The 11,453-nt window shown below is 34.6% G+C and overlaps 1 non-coding gene across 1 annotated transcript; it reads right to left on the bottom strand.

Annotated features, from left to right (window-relative positions):
* Nucleotides 1-6,839: 6,839 nt before the first annotated feature.
* LOC128282295 (small nucleolar RNA R71) lies at nt 6,840-6,946 on the bottom strand. Its single transcript, XR_008272516.1, has one exon. It is a non-coding gene; the product is annotated as a small nucleolar RNA R71 (small nucleolar RNA).
* Between the last annotated feature and the right edge of the window lie 4,507 nt (nt 6,947-11,453).

The following is an 11,453-nucleotide window of genomic DNA, read 5'->3' as shown; positions in this document are numbered from 1 at the left end:
TTCTCTTTCACTTATTTACTTAAAATCCCTAACTTTTCTTCACCTTTTTTTTATTCTCCAACTTTGAAAAAAAAACAAACAAACTCACTATATAGTTATGCTCTTAATTTTACTAGTAATTTATGGAGAAATTTGAACTTTGAAGATTGGAAAGGGTTAAAAATGAAGGTGGAGGACTAAAATGATTGAAAAGATGATTATACTCCTTTTCTTTTCATTTTTTTTCTACGACTTTCCCAAAAAAAAAAGCTATCCATATTTTTTTTATAATATGTAATTAATAAAAAATCAAATCATCATCATTACAATCAAATGGTGGTTATTAACTCTCATTTTCATTCACATTTCCGTATACCATCATGGTCAATTTACTCTCCCAGTATTTCCTCTTTTTTTTCATGAATCAATTTCAATTAATTCTTAATTCTATTTTTTCACTATGGCCCGACACTTCTCACTCTTTTATAATTAGTCCACTTCTTAAATGAATTTTCTTGAATTCAAAATTCTTTCTAATTCACTATAATCTATAATTATCATCTCCACTAATATTAATATTTTAATTTTTGTATTTTATGAAAATTTCAAACACATGTCAATTCGAATTAATATTGTTCACTTCTCAAAAAATATCAGGGATATTACAGTCAATGCACAAGATTTAAAAAGTATTAGACAAATAGAAAGAGTGTAACATCCCGGTTTAGACCCTAGTCGAAATAGTAGTTTCGGGACCACAAATCCAAGTTAGAGAAATATTTTAATATTATTTTCCATGCTTATAATATGTGAATTAATATATGTGAAAGTTGTGTATAAAAATTTGATTGTTTGTGTGCTTAATTTGATAAAAGAACCTAATCGCGTAAAATGCAAAAGTTGCATTCTTTATGTTAAAAGTTCCTATTAGCTATGAATTTTTAATTTTGAGGTCCTTATGTTGTGAATAGACCATGTTACGCTTGAGTGGACCATTTTAGGCTTGTATTAATGATTTTTCATGAATTAACACTAAGGGTAAAATTGGAAATTGATTAATATGTTATTATTAATTAAAAACAAAAGAAATTAAAGGCCATTATTATCTATCTTTGCCGAAAGTTGAAAGAAAAAGAAAAGAAAAAGAGTTCCTAGGGTTTGGCCTTTGTTTTCTTTGATTCAGGTATGAATTTTGTTCAGTTTTTGATAATTTCTACATTTTTGTAATCGTTGCTTTGTATTCTATCATGGTTTTCTTTGATTCAGGTATGAATTTTGTTCAGTTTTTGATAATTTCTACATTTTTGTAATCGTTGCTTTGTATTCTATCATGCCCATGTCTCAATTTCTGAATTTGATGATGATTTTGAATTATGGCATTGATTCTTTTGAGAGCTTTGTGACGATAATAGATGAAAAATAAAAGATATATGTTTGATTACTATGTTTTGTATTTGAAGTTTTGACGAATTTGAGTAATTTGGGTAAATTGTGAAAATGGGATTTTGAGGGACTAAAATGTGAAATAAATGAAATATATGGGCTTATATGGGCTAGAAGAAAATTTGGCCTAGCATGTGTAATATGAAATCTTGTGTATTTTTTGATTTTATGAATTAGGGACTAAAGTGTTAAAATTTGAAAATATAAGGGCTAATTTGTAAAATTTCCTAAATATATGCATATGGATTGAATTGATTGATTTGGTGAATAAAAGAGTTAAATTTGAATGTGTGTAGATCAAGAACAAAAGAAAGTAGAATTAGATTGGGGAAATTCGAAAGTGGTCGAGTAGTTAGGTAAATTCGTTCATTCTCGTACGAGGCAAGTGGATATACAAATAAATGTATTTGAGTTGAGTAATTTATGCTTATATGTGTTTAAATTGTGATGGATGAATATGGAAGATTTGTATGTGAAATATGAGAAAGTTTCGATAATGTGACGACGTCCGAAAGCCCCGTACGAACCATAGGAATAACTAGGATACATATGTCATGACAAAGGATTTCGATGTGTTTTCGTGTAAGACCACGTCTAGGACGTTGGCATCGATTTGAGATTTACTTGTAAGACCATGTATGGGACATTGGCATCGTATATGATTTCGTGTAAGCCCCTATCTGGGATAGTGGCATCGATATTTGATTACATATAAGACCACGTCTGGGACGTTGGAATTGTACGAGCAATCCGAGTATCCTTATTGATTCTGAAAGGTTCAATAGGCATTCCGAGAAATGATATATGAATGTATCCGATTCAGGTATGTTTGAAATGTATATCATTTTGAGAATGAAAGGTAAGTGAATTATGATCAATTGAGTCATATGAGACATATGTATACGTAATCGTATTTTTGCCATGAGATACATGAATGAATTGATTTAAAAATGTGTTATGTGATAAATTTATTTGTATATGTCTTACTAAGCTTTTGAAAGCTTACTTTGTGTGTGTTTGCATTGTTTTATAGATCATCGAAGCTATCAGAGGCTCAGGGATTGTCGAGGATCATCACCACACTATCAAACTTAATTTTGGTACCTTTGAAATGTATATATCAAAGTATGGCATGTATAGGCTAGAGAGCTTTGGATATGTTTTGAGATGTGTAAATCTAGCCATGTGATATGGCTTGGTTATGGATGAGATTATGAATGAATTTTGGTATATGTTTTGAGTACAAAAATGGTATGTTTTGATGTGCGTAAATGGCCTTGTGAGAAATGGTCAATTTGGTAAGATTTTGGTTTGTACTTAATTGAGAAATTGGTAAGATTATAGCATGGGATTGAATAAAGTAAATTGAGGTTATGAATCATATGTTTTGGTATGACTTTGACTTATGATTTGACATGTTTTAGTATGGATTATAAAAATAAAATAGGTTGGTAATTATATGATATGAAAGAAGTATGTTTTGTGATTGAAATTGGTTGAAACTATGGTGCAAATGTGCTTGGTTTTATGCTTGTAGGTATGACCCTAATTGGGTGGCAAATTGGCTTTTCAAATAGCCTATTTTTGTCCACACGAGCAGAGACAAGGGCGTGTGTCTCAGCTGTGTGGGACACACGGTCATGTCAATTTAAAGTCAGTCCCAAGCATGGCCTTGACACACAAGCGTGTGGTCGGCCGTGTGACCCAAGTCAGTTTCGACCATAACCAAAGCACACGGGCGTGTCTTGTGGTCATGTGAATAAGTCAGTATGTATACCCTGATTTGACATGGCGTAGACATACGGGCGTGTCTAATGTCGTTTGAGGCACACGGCCTGTTCACACGGGCGTGTGACCTCTGTAACTTTGAAAATTTGTTAAGTTTCTAAGAAATTTTGTATGTGTTCGGTTTAGTCTAGACCCCTTCCTAATGCTTGTTTAAGGTCTCATAAACTTTCTAAAGGGACTATATGTGTATGAATTGCTATGATATAATGATGTATAACTTTTGATTATGAAATGATTGTGAAATTTTTTGATATGTCTGGTAATACCTCTTAACCCTAATCTGGCGACGGATACGGGTTAGGGGTGTTACAGAGAGATAGAGATAAGATTAGAGATCAGAATCAGATAAAAGCCTAATAATATGAATTCATGACATTTCTGTTGTCAAATAAGTCTCATCCTTAAATTGACCATCTCTTAAATAACCATCTCACTGATTAGGTCCATGTCACATCTTTCAAATTGTTGAAACATTTTCAAATATTTATAGTGTTCCACTAACTATAAAGATTGGGTGTAATTAATCAAAAGATTATATTATTTGATTTTTTGAAAAAGAATTATAACTATTTAAATAATATTATTTGAATAGTTATAATTAAATGAATAATTATGTGTTTATTTTAAAGACATTATTATTCGTAAAGACACCTATTGATAAAAGATGTCTCTATGAAGAGATATAAAATTCCTATAAATAGGAATGAGAGTTCATTTGGAAATCATACCAACAAATTCTAATATTGTTTTTTTCTTCCTTCATATTCTAATATTATTAGATTATTTTATAAAGTATTACTGCTGAAATCCTTTATAGAAATTGAGTTCCTTGTCATACATTGCTCAGTGTGTAGTGGGCTATTCTCGTCAGTGCAAAACGCAAATAGTCATTGATTTCATTGTATCCTCGAGGTTAATTTGCTTGAAACTCGTTTGCACACCGAAGATAGGTGGGGGTGAATATAACCTTAAAGATAGTGGTTTGATACACGCCTTGGAGCCTTGTCCTAATTCTTCTTCTGTTCGAGTTTCATTCTTGTGTTCGAAATTTTCCTCACCGGAGATTTGTATTGACAATTTTAAGGTTATAATTCATGATGATGACCACAACTCATGAAAGTGAAACACTAAGGGAGTTGACTTCCAATTTTGTTAAACTTGATCGGTTTGATGGTGGAAATTTTCGACGTTGGTAGAAAAAGATGCACTTTTTATTGTCAAATTTGAAGATTGCTTATGTTTTAGACACTCCAAGACTTGAATAGACTGAAAAGGAATCTATTGCTGCAACCCGAGAAAGACAAAAACGGGACAATTCTGATTACATGTGCATGAGCCACATATTGAATGGTTTATCTGTGGTTTGTTCGACACCTACCAAAACGAGGTCATCGCTAAAGAATTATGGGACAAATTGGAGACAAGGTACATGGCCGAAGATGTTACAAGTAAGAAATTTCTTGTCAGTCGTTTCAATAATTATCAAATGGTTGATGGTCATTCTGTTATGGAACAATTTCGTGACATTGAAAAGATGCTGAATTGATAAACCGTAATTTATACATATTTCTATCCCATGCTTAGCACATTTTATGGATGATTTTTCCTTAAAATTGGTGAATTCGATGCTCCTAATGCCTTAATTTCATATTTTATACTTAGGTAAGCATAGGAGAGTGAAAGAAGCAAGAAACGGGCCAAAAACGGAGAAAATGGGCCAACGTACGAAATCAATACGGCCTGGACCTCCTCACATGGACAGACCACACAGCCGTGTCAATTTGGCAGAATTGAAGCATGACTCACACGGGTGGACCACACGCCCGTGCCTTTTTAACAGGCTTGACCACGGCCTGAAGTAATCGCACACGGGCGTGTCCTTGTCGAGCCAAAATTGAGTCCAATTCGGAAAAGGCCAATTTTGAGGGTTCTTAGGCATTCTAAAGCCTATAAATACACCCTAAAGGAGGAGGAAAAGGGACACACAAGGAAGGAAGCAGGGAACTGCTCAAGGAAAGCCGACTGATCCTTCTCAGAAGCCGAATTTATCATCAAGACTGAAGATCTCCCCTCAATTTCCCTTCAAGAGTTTTGGGTTTTTCTTTATGTTTTGTATTCATTATTCTTCTAAGATGTTAACCTTTTTAGTTATGAACTAAAACCCCTAAATACCTTAGGGGAATGAAACCTAAGACATATTTTGCTATTATTATCTGAATTGTATGATAAATATTTGACTTGTTCTTAATTATCTGTTCTTAATTCTTGTCTTGATATTCCAGGATATTGATTCAAGTTAAGCTATTATTCAGAGGAGGAATAGACCCTATCTAAGAGTACATTTTTCATAATTAAGCAGAATTGATTGCGCGCCTAGAGATAGGGTGATAAGATTTTGCCAGATTAGGGTGAAACCTAATAAGGGGATCCATAGATTGAGTTAATGCAACCCTAGGGAGTTAATTAGAAAGATATTTCAATTATTCAACCTTGTGTTAGACGTTGTTAGTCTCGAGAGGGATAATAATATAACTTAGGGATTTCTACGGATCCAGTCAAATGAATAAATCGTTCCATTTAGAGTCAAATAACAAGTGAAGTCTAGGTGGATTTTTCCTTAGGTATTGTCTTAATTCAATCGTTTTTCCAAAAGTAATTCCCCAATTCTATTTTCTGTGAATTCTTAGTTTAGTTAATTAGTTAGTTAAAAACAAACCCCATTATTCTTAGGCTAGATAATAAAAGGACAGTCATTACTAGTACTTTTAGTTCCTTTGGGTTCGACAATCCGATTTTGCTAAAGCTATACTACTATTCATAGGTACACTTGCCTTCATCATGATAATAGTTAGTTTCAAGAACGATTCATTATAAATATTTAAAACCTCTCACTAATATCACATATCAAGTTTTTGGCGCCGTTGCCTGGGAACTAAGATATTAGGAACACTCGATTTTTATTACTTTAGCCATTTACTTTTACTGCAATTTAAATTTTATTCTAAATTTTATTACTAATTCTTCTTTTTCCCTTTTTCTGGCAGGTTCTTATAGTTTATGACTAGAAGAAACCTATCAGGACCATTATTTTTGACAGTGAGATTGATCGCACAGTTCACAGAAACTAAAGAGAAATAAGGCGAAGCTTAAGATACATAGAGAACGAGCAAGAGGACGATATTCAAACCATAACCGAGGAGATGGCTGAAAACCAAGAAAATCCGCTACCTCCTGCAATTGCTGTTAATCAAAATCCTGCTCCGCGCACTATGTATGATTATGCTAAACCTAATTTAGCAGGAACTGAGTAAAGTATAGTTAGACCTACTATTGCTACAAATAATTTTGAACTGAAACCTAACACAATTCAAATGATACAACAGTTCGTTCTGTTTGATGGTTAGCAAGACGAGGATCCTAACGCTCACTTGGAAAATTTCCTAGAATTTTGCGATACCTTTAAAATTAATGGCGTTTCTGATGACGCCATTCGCCTTCGGTTGTTTCCCTTTTCGTTAAGGAATAAGGCTAAATCATGGTTGAACTCGTTACCATGAGGGTCAATCACTACTTAGGAACAAATGACCGAAAATTTTTTATTAAAATATTTTCCACCGGCTAAAACAGCCAAATTATGTAATGATATCTCTTCTTTTGTACAGATGGATTTAGAAACACTCTACGATGCATGGGAGAGATACAAGGGCCTTTTGAGAAGGTGCCTTCACCATGGGTTACCACTTTGGCTACAGGTTCAAACATTCCATAATGGCCTGAATCCTTTGACTCGGCAGATGACTGATGCAACCGCTGGAGGAACTATCAATAATAAGACACCTGATGCGGCTTACGAATTTATTGAGGAGATGTCACTGAATAACTATCAGTGGCAAGTTATGAGAACAAAGCCAACGAAAGCAGCCGGTGTTTTTGACCTCGACGCGGTTACTATGCTATCTAACCAAGTAGAACTCTTAAATAAAAACATTGACGGTTTGTGTGGTTCTACTCAGGTACATTCAGTGATGAGGTGCGATTCGAATGGAGGAGGAGCATGCACAGAATATCAACCCTTCAACCTTAACATCGAGGAGGAACAAGTCCAATATATGGCTAACAATAACTCTAGATCCTAAAATAATCCAGATAGTAACACTTATAATGCAGGTTTGAGGAACCATCCCAATTTATCGTAGGGCGGTCAAGGAAATCAATGGCCATAACATCCTCCGGGTTTTCAACAACCACCTTACCAGTAAGAAAAGAAGCCGAACCTTAAGGAGATGCTAACCAAATTCATCTCGGTGTCAGAAAATCGTTTTCAAAATACTGAGACAGCACTCAAAAATCAACAAGCATCAATCCAGGGGCTCGAAACTCAGATTGGGCAGCTCGCTAAGTTGATTTTTGAACGACCACAAGGTAGCTTGCCAAGCAACACAAAATCTAAACCAAATGAGCAACTCAACGGGATTACTAGTCTAGATGAGGAAGGGATAGTCACAGCTGAACCAAAACCAATGTAAGAAATTGAGATAAGCAAAGGTAAATGTGAGGTAGACCACAATGAGCAGAAACTAGTAAGTACAGAATATAAACCTTGTGTGCCACACCCCAATGCAACAAGAAAAGACCTCTCAGACGAACAATTTGGTAAATTCCTTAAACATTTAAAGAAACTACATATTAATGTACCGTTTATTGAAGCAATTTCACAAATGCCGAATGCAGTCAAATTTTTAAAGGAGCTTCTAGCAAATAAACGAAAATTAGATGAAAGGTCGCATGTGGAGCTGAACGCGGTTTGCTCAGCCATTCTTCAGAATAAGCTACCCAACAAAAAAGATCTAGGGAGTTTTATGATTCCTTGTTTAATTGGTAGTTTAGATGTTAATAATGCGTTGGCTGATCTAGGGGCTTGTATCAATGTTATGCCTTACAAATTGTTTAAGCAACTAGGTCTAGGGAAACCCAAACAAACTAGGATGAGCATTCAATTAGCAGATAAAACTATCAGATTTCCTAGGGGTAGTATTGAAGACGTACTCGTTAAAATTGACAAATTTATATTCCCAGTTGATTTTGTTATTTTAGACATAGAAGAGGACAGTAATGTTCTTTTAATTTTAGGAAGACCCTTTTTAGCAACTGCTAGAACAATTATTGACGTTGGCACTGGTGAGCTCACACTTCGTGTAGGAGATGAAACAATCAACCTTCAAGATCACAACTCGAACAACACATCAAAAATGAAAGGTGATTGTACAAGTTGTTCTACTAAGACTGATCATACAGTGCAACCTATTTTGCAGGAAATAAGTTCGAAGGACACACATAAGCCATGTTCAATCCACAACAAAGAATTTACCCATGAAGAACGAAGGTTACGAATCGAGGAGTTAGATGAATGGTTGATATTTAAACCAAAAAAACACGATAAACCAAAACTATGCCAGAACGAGCTTAATGACTTACCAAATCAACTTGAAGTTGGAGACAAAATACTACTAGATGCAGTAGATCCTCGAATTGCCACTTCTAAACTGAATGAAGAAACCCCTCTTACGGTAACTAGCATTTTTCCATACGGTACGGTCGAGGTAAATCACCCCAAATTCGGCATGTTCGAGGTAAATAGTACTCGTCTTAAATCTTATGTTGATAAAATTTATAGCAGGGATGAGAAGTGTAAACTTCTTGATTCACCATGATCACACACTAGAGAGGTAAGTCAAGCTTAGACTATAAATAAGTGCTTCTCGGGAGGCAACCCGAGCATTAACAATATTAATTTCTTGAAATTTTAATTTTAACATCTAACATACTAACCAAATCATTGAACACAGGCTTTTCAGAACCACACGACCAGGCACACAGGCATGCCGTAGGCCGTGCACATACCACGGGATGAAACACGATTGTGCAATACGGCCGTGTGAAAACAGGACAAAAAAATTTCTTCCCCAACACGGGATACGATAAGTAGCCATGACCGTGTGACATGGTCGTGGGCAAAACTGCCAAAATAACATGGGCGTGCAACATGCCTGTGTTTTGAAACTGTGGGTGAACCTGTCAGTTTAACACGGGCGAGTACCTGTATACACGGATGTGGGAGAAGCGAACTGAGATCAACACTACTGTGCAACATGGTCGTGTACACCAATGCGCCTAATTTCGAAAACTACAAAACGCACGGGTTGAGATTAGAACACACGGGCGTGCCCCACAGCCGTGTGCCCCAATTTCTCTATGAACACCTATTATGTATTTTATTTTTATCTCTATATTTTGAAATTATTTTTATTTCCTTTTAATACTATTTTATCCTGAGTTTTTACAATTTTTATTCTTTGGCTATTTCACTATAAGTAATTATGCTTCAGTAAACCTCTTAAAGAGCTTCTGGTTTTATCACAGTCATAAAGAGCTCCTAAGCTCATCATCACATAGGAACTAAAAACTCCACCGGGAAAGGTTCTCCACGACTGCCATGTCCTGCTCGACCATGACCATAGCTACCACTAGATATAATATTCTTTTGGCGCAGGACTTATGGACTAATGAACCTCTACCACCACCAGAGTATCCTCCTCCACCCTCACGCCGATTATTCTCCAAAACACTAATTCAAGGAATTCATTTATCATTCAGGAAGTTTCCCTTCTATCCTTATCTTATGATTATATATCTATTTTTTTCAAATAGCTATCTTTGTACATTGAAGGCAATGTACATCTTAAGTGTAGGGGGTCTTTTATATCAGAAAAATCCCTGAATGATTGCCCTGTTCTCTTGAAAAGCTCTCATATCATGTTTAGGATAAATTTTGATTGATTTATGATTTTTATTGATATATCTTAAATTAAAACATAGGCATTCATGCATTGATTGTTTAAACTTTAAGATATTAGGGAATCAAGCATGATAAGTTGATTTTTGAAGAATTAAAAACTTTTAGGTTGTTTTCCCAAGTTTAGGCATTATTTTGAGTGGGAATTCACAAGTTTAAACATAAAAAAGCCATAATTTTTGTGAGATCTTGAGCCTGTAGAGCATCTATTATTTCTTTCATGCTCACTTTCATTATGAGTGCGTAAGTATTGAATTGTTATTCTAGAACTTGCTTGATTATGCATGTCAAGACCACACCATTTGATGTGATATGTCAAAATGATAAAGGCACTTAGGTTTAACCCGCTCACTTTATAAAATCCTACCTTCACAATTAATTCTTAGTGAACCCCCTTGAGCCTAACAACCCATTCATTGATTTACCCTTAATATTAACCCATAACTCATTATTGTTGAAATCTCTTAAATTAATTTGATCCCTATTTTTGTCGAGATTTGAGTTGGAATAGTTGCTTAGCTATGTTTTATTCTATTTTGTAATTTGACTTTTTCTTAAAAAAAATACATGTATACATATTAGTAGTAGTGATCTTCTGAGCTAAAGAAGTTAAATTCCATATTTTGAGAAAAAGCTCTGTTGTACGCAATGGATGACTAATCATTTTTCTAGTTAGGCAATTTTTCAATTCAATCTCAATTCTAGCCTTTTCTTTCAGCTTGTGACCACACCCTCTAACGAAAGCCACGTTACAACCCTCTAAAGACCTTTTGATTGATGTTTCATCTCAATTTATAGTGGTGGAGATTTGATTTTCATGCGAACTTATGGCAATGACTTTTCATCATTGACTATTGAGTGCTTCATTTATTGTCCTTAAACACCTTGAGTGATTTGAGTGAATCTTTAGTGAGGATATGAAACTCTGTGATGTTTTGAATCAGAGGTAATTATTTAGACGAGGGGAGACACCTATGTTTTCATGATAAAATGCTTAACCTGGAATGTTTGAAACTTTGATGTTCTTTCAGTTGAATTTTCAATGTATGATTACCTATGGATTATTTTGAGATATTATCGATAGAAATTATAAGTTGAGAAGAATTTATTTTGATTATGAGTTGAGGATTTTGCTTGAGGACAAGCAAATGCTTAAGTGTGGGGGTATTTGATAAACCGTAATTTATACATATTTCTATCCCATGCTTAGCACATTGATCGCGTGATTCGTAACAAGTAATAAATATTTATAATAAAGATCAAACCTAGACTAACTATTATCACGACGAAAAGGCAAGCGCACCTGTCAAACAATAGTATAGTAATGGCAAGACCGGGATATTGTACCCAAAGGAACCAAAAGTACTAGTAATAACTATCTTTTTATTAT

This window comes from Gossypium arboreum, chromosome 1 (assembly GCF_025698485.1).
Source record: "Gossypium arboreum isolate Shixiya-1 chromosome 1, ASM2569848v2, whole genome shotgun sequence".
In the NCBI taxonomy this organism is placed as follows: Eukaryota; Viridiplantae; Streptophyta; class Magnoliopsida; order Malvales; family Malvaceae; genus Gossypium; species Gossypium arboreum.
This window is presented reverse-complemented; position numbering and strand designations above follow the sequence as displayed.